The 20,170-nt window shown below is 46.2% G+C and overlaps 1 protein-coding gene across 8 annotated transcripts in view; it reads left to right on the top strand.

The window, feature by feature from the left end:
* The first annotated feature begins 123 nt into the window (after positions 1 to 123).
* Positions 124 to 20,170, top strand: part of MBD5 (methyl-CpG binding domain protein 5) — a 127,087-nt gene continuing 107,040 nt past the window's right edge. For 5 of the 8 annotated variants that reach the window (XM_027458454.3, XM_027458453.3, XM_027458451.3 and 2 more), the window contains exon 1: positions 124 to 486. The gene's annotated coding sequence lies outside the window, so the exon portion shown is untranslated. The remainder of the gene's footprint in view (positions 487 to 20,170) is intronic. The other 3 variants (XM_027458456.3, XM_027458455.3, XM_027458457.3) reach the window with 2 other exon arrangements.

Here is a 20,170-nt window from a genome sequence, read left to right as displayed (position 1 = left end):
CTCTTCCCCCCCCCCCCCCTTCCACCTCCCTCCCCTCCCTCCCCTCCCCGTGGGGCGCATGCGCGCTGCCCGCTCCTCGCTCGCCGCCCGGCCGCGCCGCGCCGAGCCCCGCACCCGAAGCGCGGCGGCCGCTGACGAGATGCGGAGCGCGGGGGGGGGCGGGGGGCGCCGGGCTTCACCCCGTTAAAGGGACAGGCCGACAGTTCACCCCCCCCCCTTTCCCTTTCTCCCCTTTTTCCCCTGCACCCCCCCCCCTCCCTCTCCCCCTTTTCCCTTCCTCAATTCCTCCTCTGCTTCCTCCCAGCCCCGCGGGCGGCGGCGGCGGCGGCGCCTCAGTCGGGTTCCCCCCCCCCCTCTTTTTTTTTTTTTTTTTTTCCCTTTTCTCTTTCCTTTTCCTTTCACCCCCCCCCCCCCCCCTCGCTCCCCTCCTCCCCCTTTATTGCCCTTTGTGTGCGCCGCCGCCTGCGCCGCCGGGGGGCCGCCGAGGTGAGTGCCGGGCCGGGCCGGGGGGGGGGGGGGGGGGGGGGGAGGGAGGGAGGGAAAACAAGGCGAAAAAACGCGAAAAAAATAAGAGTGGAGGGGCTGCTCGAGGAGGGGAGGGGGTCTGCGGGGGGTGGGGGGGGTGTTTTTGTAGGGAAAGTTGGGGAACAGGCAAAACGGGGGGGGCTGGGGGGGTGTATAGGGTGTGGGGGGGTGTATGGGGTGAGGGGGGTGCTGGGGGGGTCATGGAGGTGTTGGGGGGTCCTGAGGTAAAGGGGGTGTGGGGGGTGTGGGGGGTGGTTGGGGGAATGGGGGGTACCCCGAGGTATTGGGGTGGCTGGAGGTGGGGGGGGTGCATGGGGATATAGGGGGGTTGCGGAGGTATTGGGGTGGCTGGGGATATGGGGGGTTAGCGGAGGTATTGGGGTGGCTGGGGGTAACTGGGGTGGCTGGGGGTATGCAGGGTACACGGAGGTATCGGGGGATCCGGGCATATAGGGGACGGCCGGAGGTATCGGGGTGGCCGGCCCTATAGGAGGTGGCTGCGTGTATTGGGGTCCCCGGGGTCTGCCCCCCGCTGGGCCGCCGCCGGTGGCCTTCCAGCCGCCAGCCCCGAGTTCCCCGAGCCCAGGCCCCGGCCCTACAAAGCCTGGCAGCCCCCTACAACCCGGGGCTGGCCCTACAGCTCGCCCGCGGCCGGCGGCAGCGTCTGGCAGGTATTTTTGTTGTCATCTCGCTCGCCACGGCCTTGTGCCGCCAAAGGCCACGGCTCCCCTCCAGCCGCACCGCCGGCGGGCCGAGCGTGCGGGGTTTGCACCCAAACCCACCCGGCACAGCCCCGAGGTGAGGGGACGAGGAAACGCCGGGACCAGCCTGCCAGGGGCTAGCGGAGAGCCCAGAAGTAGGAGTCCGGGGCAGGGACGCGGAGTTGAAATCAGAGCCCCCCCCCCCCCCCCTATGGCAGCCCGGTGTTGACGGTGAAATCGCTGGGGTCTGCTGGTTTCTGGAGCTTTAATGGAGCTCTTCGTGATTTCGGGAGGACGGTTTGAGGGCTCGGGGTGTTGAGCACCCTGGCGTATGCTGAACTGTGGAGTAGGCCGTGAGTATGAGTTTGGTTGGGGCATGGCAGCTAAATGGAGGTCAGCAGCGAGCGGGCGTCCCCTCTGCCTCATGCGGGCAGGAGACCCACAAGAAGGAACCCTCCCTGATCACGTTGTTGTCTCTGGTTTCCAATTTGTGCATAAATACCTGGTTGTTGTGAGCACGCTGTTGGAGGAAGCGGTAGTTTGATTGGTGCGAGGAGCGGGAGCGATATCTGTTTGGGCCGGGACTTAAAAATACCGCTACAAAGAGTTGAAGCCAGAGCTGTAGTTGTTTCAGTAGTTTGCGCTTAGTTTTGTGTTAGCAGGAGCAAACTAGTTGCCTTGGGTTTTAAACACGTGATTATCGCTTTGCCAAAATTTTGGGTCTTCAAACCCAGCGGCTGCGCGCACAGACCCCGTTCTTTAAATGTGTGGCTCTCCTCTTATTTACTTTACTACTTGCAAGAACTGGACAGCAGCAGACTGTCCAGGAATAAAGGACAGGGGGTTGTGTTTGTCATAGCAAGGCTTCTTTCTCAACTGGAGGTCCCGTTGTACTCTCATCTGGTTGTGGGAAGCCATAGCAGCCTCAGGACTGTGCTCCCGGTCCAAGTGGAGCTGCGGGTCTGTGGGTTTGAAGGCCCGCAGCCGATGCGATGTATTATTTATTGCAGATTCACGCTTCCTTTTCTTCCTGCTTTAATGTTGGAAATTGATACGATTCGATTTAACACGGTTGCTCGGTAAAACGCCCTACCAGGACTCCAAAACTGGATGGAGTGATTCAGGGCCTTCTCTGGTGTTAAATCCTAGGGGTGAAATCGCTGAGAAACCCGTAGTTTCCATAGGTCTCCAGCTCCTGCAGCCAGGTCTGCGCTGGAAAGAAAAGCTGGGGAGATTTGGTAGGGGAGGCCTGTCCATCCCAAGGAGCCCTTTGTGGGGCTGGGGAGTGCGTTCGGGGCTGTCCCAGGCGTAATTCCTGCATTTCCATGGGATTGCCTCCTACAGAGGGGTCTAGGGCTAATTTGGGGCGGCTGGTGGCTGTCACAACAGCGTGCGAAGGACTGAAAGAATCGAGGCCTTCAGCTCGTTTTACAGAAGACTGCGAGTTATCAGCAGCTGTGACGGAGTTTTGTGGGGCTTTTTGAAGCTCTTTCCGCTGCTGTTATCAGTAGGTACTTACAGACGCTGGTTGCTTCCAGGAGAGCTTTGTGCATCTCTTTCCATGAATTGTCTTTTGAGCAAAGATTAATCGCTAGATGTGAAGTTCTCTTTGGGCCAGGCGTAGATTTGTCTTTGGAAGCCTTTCCTCAAAGTCTACCATTGTACCATGCACGCGTTGTTGTCAAATGTGTTTGTGTTTGGTCTGGGGAAGGGGGTGTTTAAAGAGCCTCCTGCTTTTTGACAGAGTTCTTGAAATACTTTAACTTTTCCATGCTTACAGTCCTCTCGTTCTTTGGATCTGGAGGGATCGGGCTCGCTCTTTGTTGTAAAAAGCACCAAGGATGTTGGCCTAAGCAACGGTCCGCTCAAAAACGGGATGCCTCCTTTTACTCTGGGGTTTATTTGACGTGGTTTGTCAGTAGGATGTTGGGTTTTCTCTTGTTATTCATGGTGATTCCTTGTATGTCTTCAGTACCTTGAAGGTCTGGAAGAGCAGTGCTTGTGTCTGAGCCCGTAAGGTGGGAGGGTGGCCCCTCGTGCCCACCTGGGGCTTCAGAAGCCTCGTGGTCTCGGCAGCTCATGAGAGAAGAATCTCGTCTATAAATGGCTCAGGACACCAAATTTCAAAGTGACGGGGCTTCCTTTTCAACAGTGCTGTTAAAACTTGTGAAGAGCGGGGAGTTCTGGTGCTCCTTTGGGGTCTGTTGTGCGGTTTGGGGCTCGCTTTGTTTGTTCCTTTTTAAGGACCCTGTGTTGGCTTCCGTATCATCCCATCAGGAGTATCAAGAGTTGCCTAATCAAGAGTTTTGATAATAAAGAGAGATGGGATACGTTTCCGAGTGTGCTTATGTCATTAAGGACCTTCTTTGTAAGAGTGATCTGCGTGTTTGAAAGCACGGACTCTCGTTGGCTTTTCTTTGTGATTATTTTGGGAACGATTAGGTGGCATAATCCTGCTCAGTCAGTTTCAGATAGGCCTGCACAAGAACCAGAGCCTGGATTAGGAACAGAAATTTGGAAATTAAAGCATCCTGAAAGCTGTGGAACTAGGATTGAATCAGGTGGGAAGCTAATAAAAAGCAGCAGATCAGAAATGAAGCAGTGCTGACTCCTTTCCAGTCTCCCAATTCCGAGTTGGTTCGTACTGTGATACCTACTTGCTGATGAGTTGTCTAGAAAGGAGCTCAGACTTGGCAGATTTTTTAAGTCAATTAAAATTTGTCAAAACCACATAGAATACAAAATTATAAAGTGTATGAGTACATGGGCTTACATGTCTAGCTATGTACACAAACGCATGTGGGTATCTACATGCAGGAATATAAAAAAGAAGTGTCAGAGGTAGATCATTTTAACTTCTGTTTTAAACTAAAGCAATTTTGAGGCTCCAAAGATCTGCGTTTGCAGTCTTACCTCGGAGTTGTTGTTTTGATCTGGCACATGGCAGCAGGAATCAGTCATTACCATGAGATGGCTATTCATAGACCTTTGTGAAATGAGTTGATCATCTCGGTTTATCTGCAGCCTGACAGGTGTTCCCATCACAAAAATCTCCATTACCCCCTGGCCTTCCCATGGGGATGACTAAGGAACAAATCACCGAGGGTGCCTTTGAGTGCCTCTCTCATCTCCAGATGTTGGTTCACTGGGTTTGGGGCTTTGAGGGTGGTTTTTTTTGCTGAATCCTCTGTTCTGAGAGCTTTAAATTTACTTAAAACATGGAAGCATTAAAATGATTGGAAATTCTTGATGAGCTTTCTACCAACTTCCTTCATCAAAGAAGGAATAGAGGACTTCATTTATTACTATGGTTAAATTCTTCAACTTTTTAATTCTTTTGCAGGAAATATTTTTAAAATAAAGCAACCAAAACAGTGCTTTAAAAATTCTTACCTTGTGACAATATCTGGTAACTAAGACCACAGCAGCACTATGTTAATTACATTATTCCCATACAATGTGGAGACGAAGCCCAGGATTTATTTTTATACATACACATATATATATAAATTCTCTTAATTTGAGGTTAGTCTAGATTTTCAGTGATATTAAATCCAGGATTATTTTGGTAATTTACTGAGGGAGGAGTAATCTAAACCGTAAATAGCATCTTAAATACGAGGGCCCTTGGTTCGCAGAATCGGTAGCGTGGCCTCGCTGAGGAAAATCCCCAGGTGGGGGAACCAGAACAGTTGTCAATTGTTTGCCCAACAAATCCTGTTGGATCAAATGGTGATATTCTCAGCCTGTAGATAAGGAGAGGCTTGCAATACTGTTGCCTTGTACCCGGCTGCCAAAGAAACGAGCGTGGCCTGACTTAGGAGAAGAGTAGAGGTCAACCAAAGAAAAGGTAGGCCTACAGAATGCAAGCAATTCAGTTTTTCCAAAAAAAAAAAAATACATTAAATTTAAATTTTCCTATTTTAGAGATTTATTTTTCAGTTCTGGTAGATGGTTGCCAACGCGTTATTTCGGATCGCCTGTTACGGCCTACTAAGCTCTTCATATAAACGCGTTAAGCGCTTTTGTCTTCGTTCTGCAGGCTTTTACCTATGTATCGAAACCGTGTTTTCATACATGTATGTGTATACACGTACACACACGCCTGTATGTATTTATGTTCCTGTATACACCCATTTGTTTGATAGCCCCACCAGAAGGAGCACAAATTTGCTGTGTCCTGGTAGGGCTGTGCCGGCGCTGGCTTTTCCTTCATGCTGTGGACCCAAACTGCTTTCAAGCTGGGGGCACGGGGAGCTGCTGCTTTCTTTTGTTACTTTAAAGGCTCAGATGGACTGAAGACTTCCGTGCTTAGTTTTACATAAGCATGCTGTTGACTTCATGAGGTAAAATTTATTTTCTATGTACATAGATGAGCAGAAAAGAAAGTTTTTGCTGGATCACTCTCCGGTCCCTAGGGGAGATGAATTTTTGAATATCTGCTTTTTCTTTTTTCTTTTATTTTCTTTTTTCTTCTTAAGAAGACCTTGCAAAAGTAGGCAAATGACATCATTGACTAATGACATGGATTAGTCAAAGGTTTGTGGTGAGCCGATTTCTTAGAACGGAGCTGCCTTTTCTCCTTCACAGTTTATGGGACAGAAAGGGGGATGTGTTGTCCCCTTGTAAGCCTTGTGAGGAAGAAGCTTGGCTCAAATGTGTAATTAGAAGGGTCGGATTCAAGGGCTAGACGTGTTGGAGATGCACTGAGTTTCAGTTGTGTGGTTCTTGAGCATGGCTTCTTGAGGTGAGGAGCGCTAAGATCTGCCGGCAGTTGAACACTGACTAAATTTGATGCATTTTGAAGTATTTTTGAAAAGCTTTTTTCTTAATATCATTCCATTTTGCAAGCAGACGATATATCTTTGCTGTAAGACATTCTGGTTGGGTTTTGGCTTTATTTTTCGTCCCTCCCCTCAGAGCGTGTTTCCCGAGGACAGCCCCATTTGAGAACATGCAAGTCACGTTCCTCAGAGGGCTCCCGCTCATGCCACCTTAGGAAAGGTTAGGCTTTTTTAAGATACTGTTTCAAAATATTTTCCCTTCCTGAAGGTTTTGTCACACAGGAGTTCTTGCCGAAGGATTTCTTGGCCGTTTTAGAAACTGTAATCTAGTTAAAAGGTTTGTTTATGCTTCCCATCTCTGCTCTGCTGATGGTATTAGAGCGCAGGCCAGAGCCAGGCAGCGAACTGTTTATAACATTCAAACTTCAATTAAAGCTGCAGCCTGCAGTTTACTAAATATCAATATGTTCGGGGCAGCTGCAAATAATTGCCAGAAAGGATGAAAATAGCCTGGTAGCTCAGGATTTCTCTCTTTCTCGGTCTGTTCCTTTGAACTTTTTTACTTGTTATTCTTTTCATATTTAGAACCTCGCATACATTTTCAGGCTCAAAAATGCGCTGCACTAAAGGCTGCCCATGAAAGACTGAAATCTATATTTGGGGCTGCATCTTTTCAAGGCAAAGCAGGAATTGATTTCAGGGGAAGTTTTCTCCTGCATAAGCACCGTGGAATATGTTACTCCCTATCGAAGCAGGTATCAGGATACTTCTGCCGCAACCGCGCATGGGCTGCTCTCCGAATTCAAAGCACCCCTGATCCCTAATTTTCCTCTACTCAGATGATTTAAATGTTTAGGGCTGTGAAGTCCCACCGTCTCAGGATAGCGAGGATGTGCTATATTTAAGGGGAAGTAACACGATTAGCGTCTTGGGTTTTGTGGGTTTTTTTTTTAGATGTGAACTAATAGCATAGATTTCATTCAATACTCTAAACTTCAGGCTGATGTTGGTGTTTAAGGTTTATATGTTTAAAAATATGTGAATTGTTGGAGCCTTTTAAATCATGGGTGATTTTCCTTGAGGTCTGCCTTGGCGTTATTAGGCAGTGGAGCAAGTACGTGTCTGTAGGCCATCTGAACCGAAGAAGCAAGCCTTATCTGGCCTGTAGGCTATTGGTTCCTCACCTCTGTTTTAAAATTAGTAAAATCATTTGCAGCGTGATTCATTTCTAAAAATTACTTGTCCATCTGTGCAGAGCGTACTATCTATAAAGTTGCAGTGCTCGCTGTGGTGGTGTGGATGTTTTTGCTGAAAGCTGGATTATACTTCTGACATCTTTGTTAGGGTTTTGCATCGCTCCTTGGCCGAATTACAATTCCTCAACGATACATGTTTATTAGGCATGTAACTTGGGGTATTTATGATATTGCTGTGTAAGGTGATTTTAATTTTTTGATTTATCAGTCAAATACTTTATTTGTACACTCAGTATTTTGTGATTAAAATCCTGTACGATAAATAAGTGGGGGAAACAAAGGTCTATTTTGTTTTCACCGATGTCAGGGCATGGATATTTGTTAAGGGGTGCTGGATAAAACCCTAAACCTGAATTTTTCACGAGTTCTAACTTCACTGAAGGTACTGGGGGAGTGAGCAGTTCCAACCATGTAATGATCTCGTAAGCTGGTCGTTAGGCGACTTCTTAATCAGCTGGTATGTGGATTCCTAGTGGATCACCTTACATATTTAGCTTTCTTCCTGTGCTTGTGGTTTTTGCTGGTCTTTTTCCCATGTTCCTTTTTTTTTTTTTTTCCCTCAAAACTTCAGTTATGAATCAGTCTTGATCATTTTTTGCAACTCACAAGTCCGTATCTGATGTAAGATCGCAGCTGAGAATCTACAGACACACAAACTTGGGGAGCATACCCCAGAACTGAAAAATAAGCAGGAAATTGAAAGATAGCTTAAGTCTTTTTTTATTTTTTTAATGTAGAAGGAACTTAAGAATACATTATGCAAGTGAAAACATTCCTGTGTGGTAGGACCTACATAACTTTTCTTAAATAATAATTATCAGAGCAATAACAGTTAGGAAATTAATGCATAAATCTTGCAGAAGTTGTCTACATTTTTTTTCCTTTTATCTGAAAACAGCAAATCTGCTTTCTCCAAGTATTGATCTACTCTGAAGAAAACTAAGTTTAACTTTATTTGGTTTTGGTTTTTAAGTTATGGCTTTGAAAGAATGACCTGAAAACCATTTATCCTGCGGTGCAACTGTTGGAAGTATATTATGCGTATTCTTAATGTTATTGCTTTTAACAAAACAGTATGAAAGGCCTTCATGTTCAGCTTTTGCTAATTATTGCAAATAATTATAATACTAGTATCTGTACGTCTACAATGTTTCAGAGCTCCTATTGTAAAAAAAAAATGAAACAATACTCTTTAGTTGCTGTTTTGGTAGAAGTAATCAAAATCCGTACGTAATATAACAAAATTTTTCATGTAATGGTGGTGAATGTAAAATTATTCACTGCTAACTACTGGTGAGCCTTAAACTGAAGGTATCTTAAAGCACCTCCAGTTATCGGTGTCTTGGTGGCAAAGCTCCATAGCATCACAGAGACTCCTACGTAGTGTTCTGCTGTGGGCTCTGAAGGTCTGTGCAACAGAGGTCTCCACAGGCAGGTGCTGTTTTAGGATTAGGTTATCCAAATACTTGCATTCATCAAAAATCTGCAAATAATTACTGCCTTTTTAATCTCTGCGTTAATCCTGTCCAGTATAATCCATGGTTTCTCCATCCCTGGCTTCCTCTGTACCTCATGCTGCATTTCTGTCCTGCTTGAGCTCCATGGCACCGACTGTCCCTCGTCATAAGACCTTGAGTGTGCGCTGAGTTTGGAAATTCACAGCAGAGAATGCATCACCAGGTAGAAATACGGTGACTTCTGTGCACAACAAGCAGGCTGAAGCTGCCTTCGCTGGAGGAGCGAGATGCTTTAAGGGGTGGATGAGCATCCTACCACCATGTGTGAGGTTGGGCGCGCTGGCTACATGGGAGGCAGAGTCTTCTGCTCACCATCAGAGAGAGGGAAGGTGGACCCGAGAGCCCCTGGCACATCGTGGGCAGGAGCACTGCCTGGTGGGGCAGTGAGCAGGGACAGGGAGGTGGCCAGATCTTACGGGAGGGAGCTGGTGGCCTTCCAGGGACACACGGAGGGAGCCCTGCTTTTGACTCTCACGCAGCATCAACTAGGAAGTGCTGCTTAATAACAGGCTCTGCTTAAGAGAGAGTCACAGGATGACTTGATCACAAAAGGGAAATAAAGAGGCATCTGACTGCTATCAGGCTCATACATAAATTCACAATATTTTTACTAGACTTGGAAGACTTCAGGTTGCTACAGTCTCGATCATCAGACAGACACGGATGGCAAGCCCGTTGTTTTCAAGCGACAGCCACTATCAGTAGGAAAGAAGCGCTTAAATATCTTGAGGACTTTGGCCTAGATGTTTAGGTTTCCAGGAGTGAAGTCTCTAGGCAACTAAATGCATGACTTGGGTCCAGCTCTCTGCTTTGTCCTCCTCTGGGTCTGTCTCGTGGCTGTGAGTTCGGCTGGAGGGGAGCATCAGAGAGTTCTGCCATAAGCAGGTCTCTTTCCAAAGACCTACATGTTTAAGTTTTTGTGAGGCAAAGCATCCCGTCATTATATTCTGAGAAGGGTGACTGAAATGCTCAGCATACCTTCTCTGGCTCTCCATCATTTTGTTTACTTTGACTATATTCCTTCTCCTTCGTCTCTAAAGTAAACATTTCTGAGCCACTACTGTATGTGCAAGTGGCTTTTGTTATTTATTTCTGAACCTCCCCGTTTTTTAATGCATCTTTTCGACATCAGATGACCAGAAGTAAACACAGTATTCCTAGCGAGGGGAAACCACTGATTTATATGGATTATTATAATCCAACATCACGCAAGCAAAATCAAAAAATAGTTTGACTACCTAATGATTCAGAAATGCAGAAGCGTTGCCAAAAATTTTAGCATTTGTTAGCTTTGCACTTGAGCAAATGCATTCTGGTAGAGAATTTAACTTATTTTTTAACTCTTGTCTTCAGAGTTTCAAGACTGAATTTATTTCACAGAAACAGAAGCGTGTGCTTTACAATTAATAAAAACATGAGAATTATTTTTAAAATGGCTTGCATCTTCCTTTTCAGATTAAGATTTCCGGGCATATATACAGGGACAGACAGTCTTGTATTGGTTACAGACAAAAGTCTTTTATTGAGCAGGAGCCTTAACACGCCATACGGTATCTTCCAGTTTAAGATACTGGCCCAAAGCATGGCTTATGCCATAGGAATTAAGCTCGATGTACCTTAGTGAGGAAACAAGCGCCCCTTGAATAACATTTGTACTTCGTCAGAAATAGGAACAAATATTTTTGAGGACCCTGAGCAGAAGGAGGAACCAGATGTGTTGATATTTAGTTATTTATTTATTTTAACAGCCCACATTTTAAGAGTTATTTTCTGATCCCTCTGGATGAAAAGGCTGCCTAGTTTGTGTGCATCTTCTGGACAATGTCTTTCTGCGTGTTTGTCAATCCTCCTGGAGCCCTGGTATTACAGTAATGCAGAATAATAGTAATAATGAGGGATTTTTTTTCATTGACTTCTCTGAAAATGATTTTGGACTTAATACAGTGGAATGATTTTAAATAGTTCCGTAAAGAATAAGAAAAGAGAAGTGATAATTTAGGGTGAACAGTAGAGGAGATTTCTAATAATGAGGGAAACTTGATTTCTAAATTTAATTTCTATTGGACAGCTTAAATTCCAGTTGCTGATGCTGTTCTGTGTCAGTGTTTGCATTGGCTAGAAGGGAATGTTTTTGAACTTAAAAGAAATGAACTTATTTTTTTTATCCCTTTTTTCCTGTTCAAGACTTTAAGTATTTTGGGAGAGTATTTTATTTTTTTTAATTTATGTTTTTCTCTAAACTGCAACAGCTGTACAGCTTCCTTATAAATAAATATTCGGATACAATTCTGCCAAAAACACGAGAAAGGGATTTGTTCAATCAGCTGAAATAAAATTTATCTGCAAAGTAGCATCAAGTTAGGTATTTCTCCCGTAGTTCAGTATCTGATGACTATGTTAATAAGTAATTGTTTTAAGTTAGAAAAACAGACTTAAGACTTTTTTTTTTTTAATTTAGATTTTATATGGCAATGCACTGGCCAATTGACTATTTGACTTCGGATAGATGCAGAGGTGGGTGGATCTAACAAAGTGATAATGCCCGTTCTGCAAGAAAAATAAATGCACCATCAGCAGCTGGATTAATCTGTCCCGATCCGTCTTGTTAGGTATTTTTCTTGCTATTATGAAATAAGAAATTTTATAGTCCAATTTGGTTTGGATTAAAGTGAGGAAAGTAAACTTCCCCAGCGTTTAAGAATGAGATATTAAATGGGAAATACTTGGAGATTTGGAATGCTCAAGAGTGCTGGCCTCGCTTTTATTTATAAACAGGGAGTTTTACGTTACTTTTATGTAGCTCATACTCTGACTTTAAAATAAAGTAGAATGCTTATCCCACATAGGAAAGTAACACACGTTCTCTGATCTATTAAAGTTTTGTTGGTGGGTTTGATACTATGTACTGTGATCTGGTGCTACTATTTTAATATTGGCATTAATTTAAGAGTTAATAACACAGTTTCCGTAATAAATTAAAAAATAAAAATGGAACTTCTAAATAATTAAAAAAAAAAAACAAACAGCTGTGTTTCCATAGAGGAGAGCACTGCTTTCCTCACTTTGAGTAGCCTATGTTTGCGTGCGTCTGTGTGCGCCTTTTTGGGGAGCTGCGTGATTTGTTAGGATTACCTGATAGAGCTCCTTCCCTTCAGGTACTGGATGGGACTTGCACATCTCGGAGAGGTGAGCTTATGTCTGGCAGCGGAGCGTAGCATGTTTTCTCTGTGCAATGGAAAAAGAAGTTTATGGCTTGGGCAAAACATTTTCCTCATTCCTATAGAGACTTGTGTTTAGTGTCCAAAAAACTTTTTCATAAATATAACTATAGAATACCTAAGGCTATTCAATTCATCTTTTCAAGGGCAAAGGAATTTTTTTTCTTTCTTTTTTTGATTAAATTTTTTGAGAAGGGGAGCTGTCAGAACTAACTTTATAGTTTTTCCTTTGTTGAATCGTCACTCTATAAAATTTTATTTTAGCAGATTTGATACGAGAAGCAAGAAAACGATAGACTACAAGTAGGGCACAGAAGAAAGTTGCAGGTTATTAAATCTTTTCCAGGAAGAAAGGAAGTAGTTCAGCATGCTCACAGAGGTTCCTGTGTCAGCATTTGGGAAGCCTGGAAGAGATTATCTGCAGCCAACAGTAGGTAGCTCTGGACAGGATGTGGAGGGAGCACTGAGCCACCAGCGTGAGGGAGCTGGAGGTGAAGAGCTCTTGCTCTTCTCTTCTTGAATGCTTATGTATCCAAAGACATTTTAATGGGCTTTTTGCTGTTAGTTTTTTTCTTTTTTCTTTTTTTTAACTTTTTGAGAGTGGATTTGTCATTATGGAGCAAAGATAGCAACTCAAACAGATAAATTAAATGTTCGTTTGTTTGTGGGGGCGGTGGGAGGAGGTGTTTCTCCTCCCCATACTGCTGTCCACATCCGTGTATGTTCCATTCAGCAGATTTATCCCTCTCTTGAAGGCATGGGCAGTGCTCACAGAACTAGTTGGGGATCATTGGGCCGCTGGGCTCTGCTCCCAGCGCCTGCTGTGTGCTCCCCGGGATGTGTGCTGCTGTCTGGGCATATTGCTGCCCACACACCCTGGTCTGTGCCCTCCCTGCCCATGCTGCCCAGCTGGGTTTTGCTGTGTCCAGCAGCAGAGCTGTCGGTTTGACAGCGGCATTTGCAAAAACAACAAGCGTGCATATTAGCCGTCCTCCCAGCCTTGTGAACTGGTAATGCTTCTGGAACGTGCGCTGCAGACTGCGGGGTGTGTACGTCCTGAAGAGAGGAGCAGGTGGAGCCAGATACGCCGTGCTGAACTACGGAGCCTGTAAGAGCAGTCATGCCCTTGCCAGTTGAGACTTGCGTTGGACTCGCATGTATCATGAGCATTATCCTCTCCTGAGATGCCATTCGCACAGAAAAATTGTTGGTTTGGGTTCAGGGGGATGGCCTGGCTAGGTGCTTGACTTGTGCTGACCCCCTGTGCTCATGAGGGTCAGTACAGCACACGGTAACATTACTGAACCACGCAAGTGTGAGCACGCAGGGATCCTGCTTGCAGAGCCCCACACCTCGGCCGTGCTGTCTGTGACCCAGATGTGTAGAGCTGCATCTTGCAGTTGTGCCTAATTGCTGCTTTCTGAACCGCTGCAACCAGTCGGTGAGGTAGTACGCTGTGAAAGAATGTGTTTGTCCTCCTTAAGCTCTCTTGCACAAGTGTTTCCCATCACCTTTTCGAAGCTCAGATACAGCTGGTTCAATAAATCCCTTGGTTCTGCCTCCCAGCCGGTGCCAGAGCCCCATTCTGCTGCTGTCAGAGGAGCTGCACCTGCCTGGGGCTGAAGGTCGGTGTCAGCAGGTGACAACCTGATGGTTGGTGAGAATTGGGGACCCTGTCCCACCAGCCACAGAGACGTGTAGAAGGCACTGGCTGCTCTCAGAGTTACGGCAGGCTGGAGAAATGGGTTACACGCAGCAGCTCCTGTGGCTCCTGCAGCTGCGAGGCACATAAAATGAGACAAAGTTTTGCAGATCTGAATGCTAAAGATACTCGAGAGCTTCTGTAAAGTTGGTCAGTCGTAAGTGGAGCTTGTCTGACAGAACACCACTTCTCACTTCCCTGGCTAGATGAAGGACAAGTACTACAGCAGCCCAAAAACAGGTGGATGTTATCCAAACCCCAACAGTTTGGGGATGGGGCGTGTGCCATAGGAACTTGTCATTTCTGCAGTCATGGAGACGCTCGTTAAAAGCGCCACACGCAGTCTGCAGTTTGCTGACAAATGACAAACACAACGAACGTATCTGAAGTGATAGCTGGCTCCGGAGAGGATGGTCTTCACTGGTTTGATGGTGTTCGCATCTGCGTGTGAGATTTCAGTTGTGAAGATTGCTATCTGGTAGCACAGGTCTCTGTTAACCGTATTAACTCTCTTCCAGTAACACATCTAAAGAGCTTGAGTTGGCAAAGTGTGCAGTTTCACACAGCTGGGAAGATCTACTCTTGATTTATCTAGGCCATGATGGGCCTGTGCTTTCTGAACACGATTTTTAAGAGGAATATTCCTTCTGTTTCAGAGGATTTTGCCCACCTGGCACCTAGGTGACCACAGAGCCCCTCATACGGCCAAGTTTCAATTACAGACCTATATCTATAGGGTGATGGGCATTTTGTACCTCAAACCCTGGGTGTGCTGTGAGGTGGTGTCGTGCTGTGCCCTGCTCGGCACCAAGCACACGTACGTGGTGCTGCTCTCGTGTGAGCCACACATGGGACGAGCACTGCTCAGCAGCGTGGCTTTGTGTTGGGGGCTTTGCCTTGCGTGATGTCCAAGGAAGAGAACATCTCTTAGAAAACCTATTGCTGCGATAGGAAGGATGATGTGCTGTTCTCTTGTAGGGCTGCTGCTTTATTTCAGTACGTGCTGCTGTTACAGAGCCTTAGAAGCTTCGGTAGCAACGTTAGGATCTAGGTACAGTTTTCTGATTCTTCCTCCAGCACTTAAAACAATGTATTTACAAAAAAAAAAAAGTTTAAAAAATAAATCATTAAATTAACCAAAAGTATGTGCAGAAGTATTCAGTTTCTTGTCCACTGGTAAGTTCATAGTTAGAACAGCCTGGTAAAACAAAACCAGATGCAAAGTTGTGTCCTTGGCGGAGTGCTACAAGGAGCCCAGGACGGCTCCTTTCTCCTGCACTGGGACCACTGTTAGGTTTCTGTGTTCAATGGCTTCTCTAGCCATTACATCAATGATGTAACTGACCGTTTTAGACCTTAATTTCTATTTTTAAGCAAGAGAAAACTTAAATTTTTGCTGTTGGGTTATGGGAGCATCTCGTGAAGGAGCATTTGTCCTCTGACCGGTTTGGATTCTAAAGCCAGAATAAATACTGGAGGGAGAGCATACTAAACTTATAAAATATCAACCCGAGCAGAACAAAAGGATTCTTTCTATCTCCTGCCTGAAAAATACTCCGATTCTTCCCCACCCCCAACAGAAGGAATAAATGAACAAAGAGTTCAGCTGAACTAAGACAACAACAGGCGCGGAAAAGGTAAAGAGAAGCCAAAACCGGAGGGGAAAGCTGAAAAGGAGGGTCATAAACGATTTGTTGCGTGATACACAGGTCGTTAATGCTGTTAATGATTGAGCTGAGGGTTGGGGGCTACAAAGGGGTAGCAGACCGCTCCGGTCAGGAATGCCACCGTGGCTGAGGGCAGCGGGGTAGCGGCGAGGCCTCGAGGCTTGCCAGCGGCCACAGTGGGGTGACAGCAAGGCCTCGATGGCTTCGGGGCTCTTGGGAGCTTCCCCCAGTGCCCGGACTCCTCCAATGCTCATAACTATATGGCACGGTGGAGTTAGCGCTGTGATAGGGTTACAAGGAGCGGGGAAGTTGACAGAAATATGCAGCACTACTCGCTGGACCTGTAAATCTAGTCTGGGAGTTGGGGTTGGTTTTTTGTCAGGGCCTTTTTTTTTTGGGGTTGTTTTGTTGTTGTTGTTTTCTAGGGTTTTTTAATAAATGCAAACTTCCTAAAAACAACCGATAGTTGCGTATTGAAATTATTTGCCCTTGCTTTCAGCCCGCCTTAGTGGTTACAGAGGTCAATAAAACAGCGTTACTGGGAGCTTTGCAGTTAAAGCCACCCAGTGTCTTGCATGCAAGGTCCCTCCAAACTGTAATGTTTTTGTTTAAAACCCAGAAGTCACTTCCCCTCTTCTACCCCGTCAGTACAAAGCTTGCAGCTAGCACTTACTCAGCTGCAGCCCTGGCTGCTTCTCCTCTGGTTTTTATTTAGGCTCACTGACTCAGACTCCTGGGTTGTGTCCCTAAGGGTGGTGACCTTAAAGAGGACTCGCAGGAGCGCTGCGACTTGCTCTGCGTTTTGTTTTGCTGTCCCAGCCTGAAATCGTACTGCTGCCGATCATAAACCTATCGTGCCAAATCTGGTCATGAGGCCTGGATTTAGAAACCCAGGAGGAGCCTTCCAGGTTCCCTGTAACGGAGACAGAAAGAGGAGGAATATGCAGGCTTGGCATTCCCTTACAGAGGAGGCTCTTCAGTTTCCAAACACATTTTTGGTGCTGTGCAGCAGTAAGATCAGCCTCTGATCTGTGTTAACATCTTAAATAAAAGGATGTATTTTTCAGGTGTCTTTCGAAGTCGTAGACCCTTCTACACTCTTTAAGAGCTTTTGGACGTGCTGCTGGCATGGCAGGCCCTCCAGTAGGCTGCTGGAGTTTGGCTCGTTCATGCAAGCTGGTGAAAAGGTGGATGTGAGCAGTACCTGGTGTGGAGTGTTACAGGATCTGGGGAATAACCAGGTTAAAAAGAAGCTGGAACATGCCGACCGCTGTAGGAATGCTTAAACGTGACAAATTACCCTCCCCCCTGCCATTTGTGGAAAAAATCATTAGCCCAAACCACATATTTGTACGTGCTTTTGTTTTACCTACTGACGAGCCGCGATCTGGGGCAAAACATGTCTGAGTGAAGCTCTTGGCATATTCTACATGGGAATTCAACTACGAGCGATGTAGCAAGTTAGCACAATTTACATTAATTAGCAAAATTCATCAGCTGCCAGTCAAACTACTCCGAGCTCCAGTTTTGGATCTGCAAGTTCATGCTGACTGGGGTAGCGTGAGTACAGGAACCGAAGCGCGGTGACTGCTGGCTGCGAGCTGTGGCAGAAATTTGAGCTGACTCTTGCTGTGAAGGTGAGCGATTGCTTGCAAGGAAGCTCCTGACGCTTGGAAGTTGTTCCTACAGCAAACCGTGGCGGTGTTGGGTCCGTGTTCCCTCTGCTTCTGGCTTGTTACTGGCTGGGGCTGCTTTGCTCCTTCATAACTTAACCCACAGGATAGTAACTGCAGCAGAACAGTAATACAGTGATGAATCCATCCGTAAAAGATAAATGTCACCTGGTTTTGTTTTCTTCCTCAGAAGTTATTCAAGACTTTATGGAAAACATGGCATTAAACCTTCGTGTACAAAAGCAGAGATCCACGTAGCACATTGCTGCGTAAATTCAGAGTCATCCATGAACAGGATTTGGGGGAACTAATGCTTATTTTCCCCACCCCACTCCCCAAAAAATCTCCTCCTAAAAACTTTTGGATTTTGGCAGCTCTTTAGACATTAGGAAGAAAAAATGCATGTGGCTGAATTGTCTCTCGCTGGCGTTTGCAGGTATCATTTAGGAATGTTTTATGGTACACTTGCGCTCTCCTGCAAGAGACACAGTATCCATACTCATAAATAATTTGTGCTGCTTCTGAACTGCCCTCCTTTAGAACCTGCTTCGCTAGCAGGAAGTCCTGAATGAAAACCCACTCGATAAGCTTGGGTTCAGCAGGTAACTGGCGAGCATCTACATCAGGAGCTGGGTCTTCTGTGAAGCTGCCTCGTGCCATCCATCAGCTCGTGGAAAAACAGCCTCCAAATTGGCCTTGGTGTGTCTCAGACCAGGCACTGCAGGTACCTCCTTGTTACACCTCCCTGAAGCTGCCCTGGCCACCCACAGCCTTCTCCTCCAGAAGACAGCCAAAGCTGTTGTCCTGGCTTCAGCAGAGCGCAGGGAAGATGCCCCAGGCGGCCACCTGAACCTGGAACAAAATGCTGTGTTAGCATTTATCCAGGGCAGTGGACCTCACCAGGGTCACCCAGACACCTGCTGGGCTTCGGTGATCAAGCACAGCACAGGAAGATTTTCTGGCATTAAAGCAGATTGTCTCAATTTTGGAGTTCTTCTTTCTAAAAAGAAGCCTTTTTCCTGCAGGAGAAATATTAGAGAAAAGTTTTCTTGAATCAGAAGGCGTGTACAAAGCTCCCACCCCGTGGTTAACAATTACTGCTGGTAGCGAGCTGCTCAGGTAAGGCCAAGTAGTCCTGGGGAAGAGAGGTGTAGGAAGTTCCCGTTGCCTGCTCTAGTGAAATGAGGAGAACAAATGCCCTGCTTTAGATGAGAGCTTGAATTATAAACAGCTGAGGGAAGTTCTCCGTCCCACACTAGCGTTTATTGTCCAGGATGTGTATTCGTGTTCCTCTTTGTGAGGCTGTGTGGCCAAAGTTCACCTGCCTGCTGGGAGTCTTTGACGTTACTGGTGGAGGGTGAGGTAGGTTCCTCTGACACACGGTGCCTATAAATTCATGGGTAAAGGAGGCTGAGCTTTCTGTCTCGTTACCTGGAGCATCCGATGCTTTGCCACAGCCATCCTGCTGCTTGGAAAGCTGAGCACTACTACGTGGGGTCGCTGCGGTCCTTAGTGAGCTGGGAGCTGATACCTCTGGCTGAGAGATTGAACTTTCTGTAAATACTTGGAGATGAACCACACCTCGGTAGGTTTCTCTTGTCTCTGTAAGAAATAAGGTTTCATGGATTTTACTCTTTGGTACTCCAGTTGTTTTCCTTCTGCTGAAAAAGTTCAAACGTATTGTCGAAGTAATTTACCCTGGTGAAATTTATCCTGGCTCGCTGTAGCCTCTGAGGGATGTCCCAGGCAGGCACAATTCTCAAGGCTTTGCTGCAACAGCACACAAACCCCTATTTTGTAAAAGTAACGGGGAGAGTTTGTCCCAACCAACCCATTTCGTCAGGAATGGTAAGGCTAAATTTTCTACTAGCATCTGAACCTGGATCTGTTTGTTGAGGCTCCTGAGATGAGCGACCACCAGGAACATGGCACAGGTAACAGCTTGGCTGTAGCCTTCAGTCTTGCAATGAGGTCGTCTCAATTCTCCCTACACAACCTTTTGGGTATCCTCCTTTCCCTGTTGTTCCTCCTAGTGACTTGAATTTTCTGGCCCAGAAACTTTAGTGCTAGTACTTTGAGGAAAGGCCTTGAGCATCTTGGCATTCTTTAATGTTTCTAAGTAGGAAATCATTAGGAGGAGATGGCAATTGTGTGTTTTGCATGGGTTTGTTGTTGGGGATGGGAGAGAAAAGGCGAATAAAAAATCTGCCGGTTACTTTCTGCTTCGGTCAGTGCTCGTGCTAGTTCATAGAGAGCAGAGCTGAGTCTCAAAGGGAAATGGGAAGAGAAGAGCTCCGACACGAGCTTTTAAGGGGCTGATCTCCTATTTTCTGCTGAGCGCTCAAGCGGCTGCCTAGGAAGCGTGCTAGCGAGGCAGGCTGGAGCTCTCCTCCTTCTGTCTGCCCAAAGCCCACCTCAGCTATATGAGGTCTGCATTTTTTTTAATTTTTTTTTAATGATTGCCTGGCTCTGGGGAGGAGGCACAGCCCTGGGTGTTGGGCTGCGGGCCTCCGAGGTGTGACGGCAGCGTGGTTAGGCATACCCCAAGCAACCTGGGTCCAAAAGGCAGTAACCTGCAGCAGAGCAGGCTCCAACACGCTCAAGCCACTCTCGCAGGCGCTCCTACTGCCGCCTTTTTCCTTGCTGTTTGTACCCAAGCTGGGGAGATTAAAACTAGGTCATGTCTGTCTGTCTGTCTGCAGCTACGCCCTGGTGTTAGCAGAGCAGGCATACCTTTGGTTTGATTTCCTCTGCCCAGGGAGTCCTCCCTGCTTTCCCTCCCCACCCTGAGAAGGAAGAGTAAATGCGAACCCAGTGTGGATGAGAGCAAAATGCTTTTTGCTGCTTTGTCTGATAAGATGAGGAATTTATTCTTGCTATTTTTAGCAAGGGGAAGGCAAGAAATGGTGTTCTCCAGGTTTTAGGGAACTGGGAAAGTGGAGTGAACACCTGTGTTCATGAAATATTTAATTATGAAAGTTCAATTATACCATTATCGTCGCGTAGGTAAATTCATCTGCAAGATTGAGCTGTCCTGGTTTATATGGCCAGGATCATCATTATGTCTCTGCATGGACTTCTCTGAAGACTGTGTGCAAGTCCCAAGCCTAAGGATGCATTTCTCACA

The sequence above is a fragment of the Anas platyrhynchos genome, chromosome 7, assembly GCF_047663525.1.
Source record: "Anas platyrhynchos isolate ZD024472 breed Pekin duck chromosome 7, IASCAAS_PekinDuck_T2T, whole genome shotgun sequence".
Classification (NCBI taxonomy): domain Eukaryota; kingdom Metazoa; phylum Chordata; class Aves; order Anseriformes; family Anatidae; genus Anas; species Anas platyrhynchos.
Note: the sequence above shows the minus strand (reverse complement) of the source record. Positions and strands in the feature narration are given on the sequence as shown.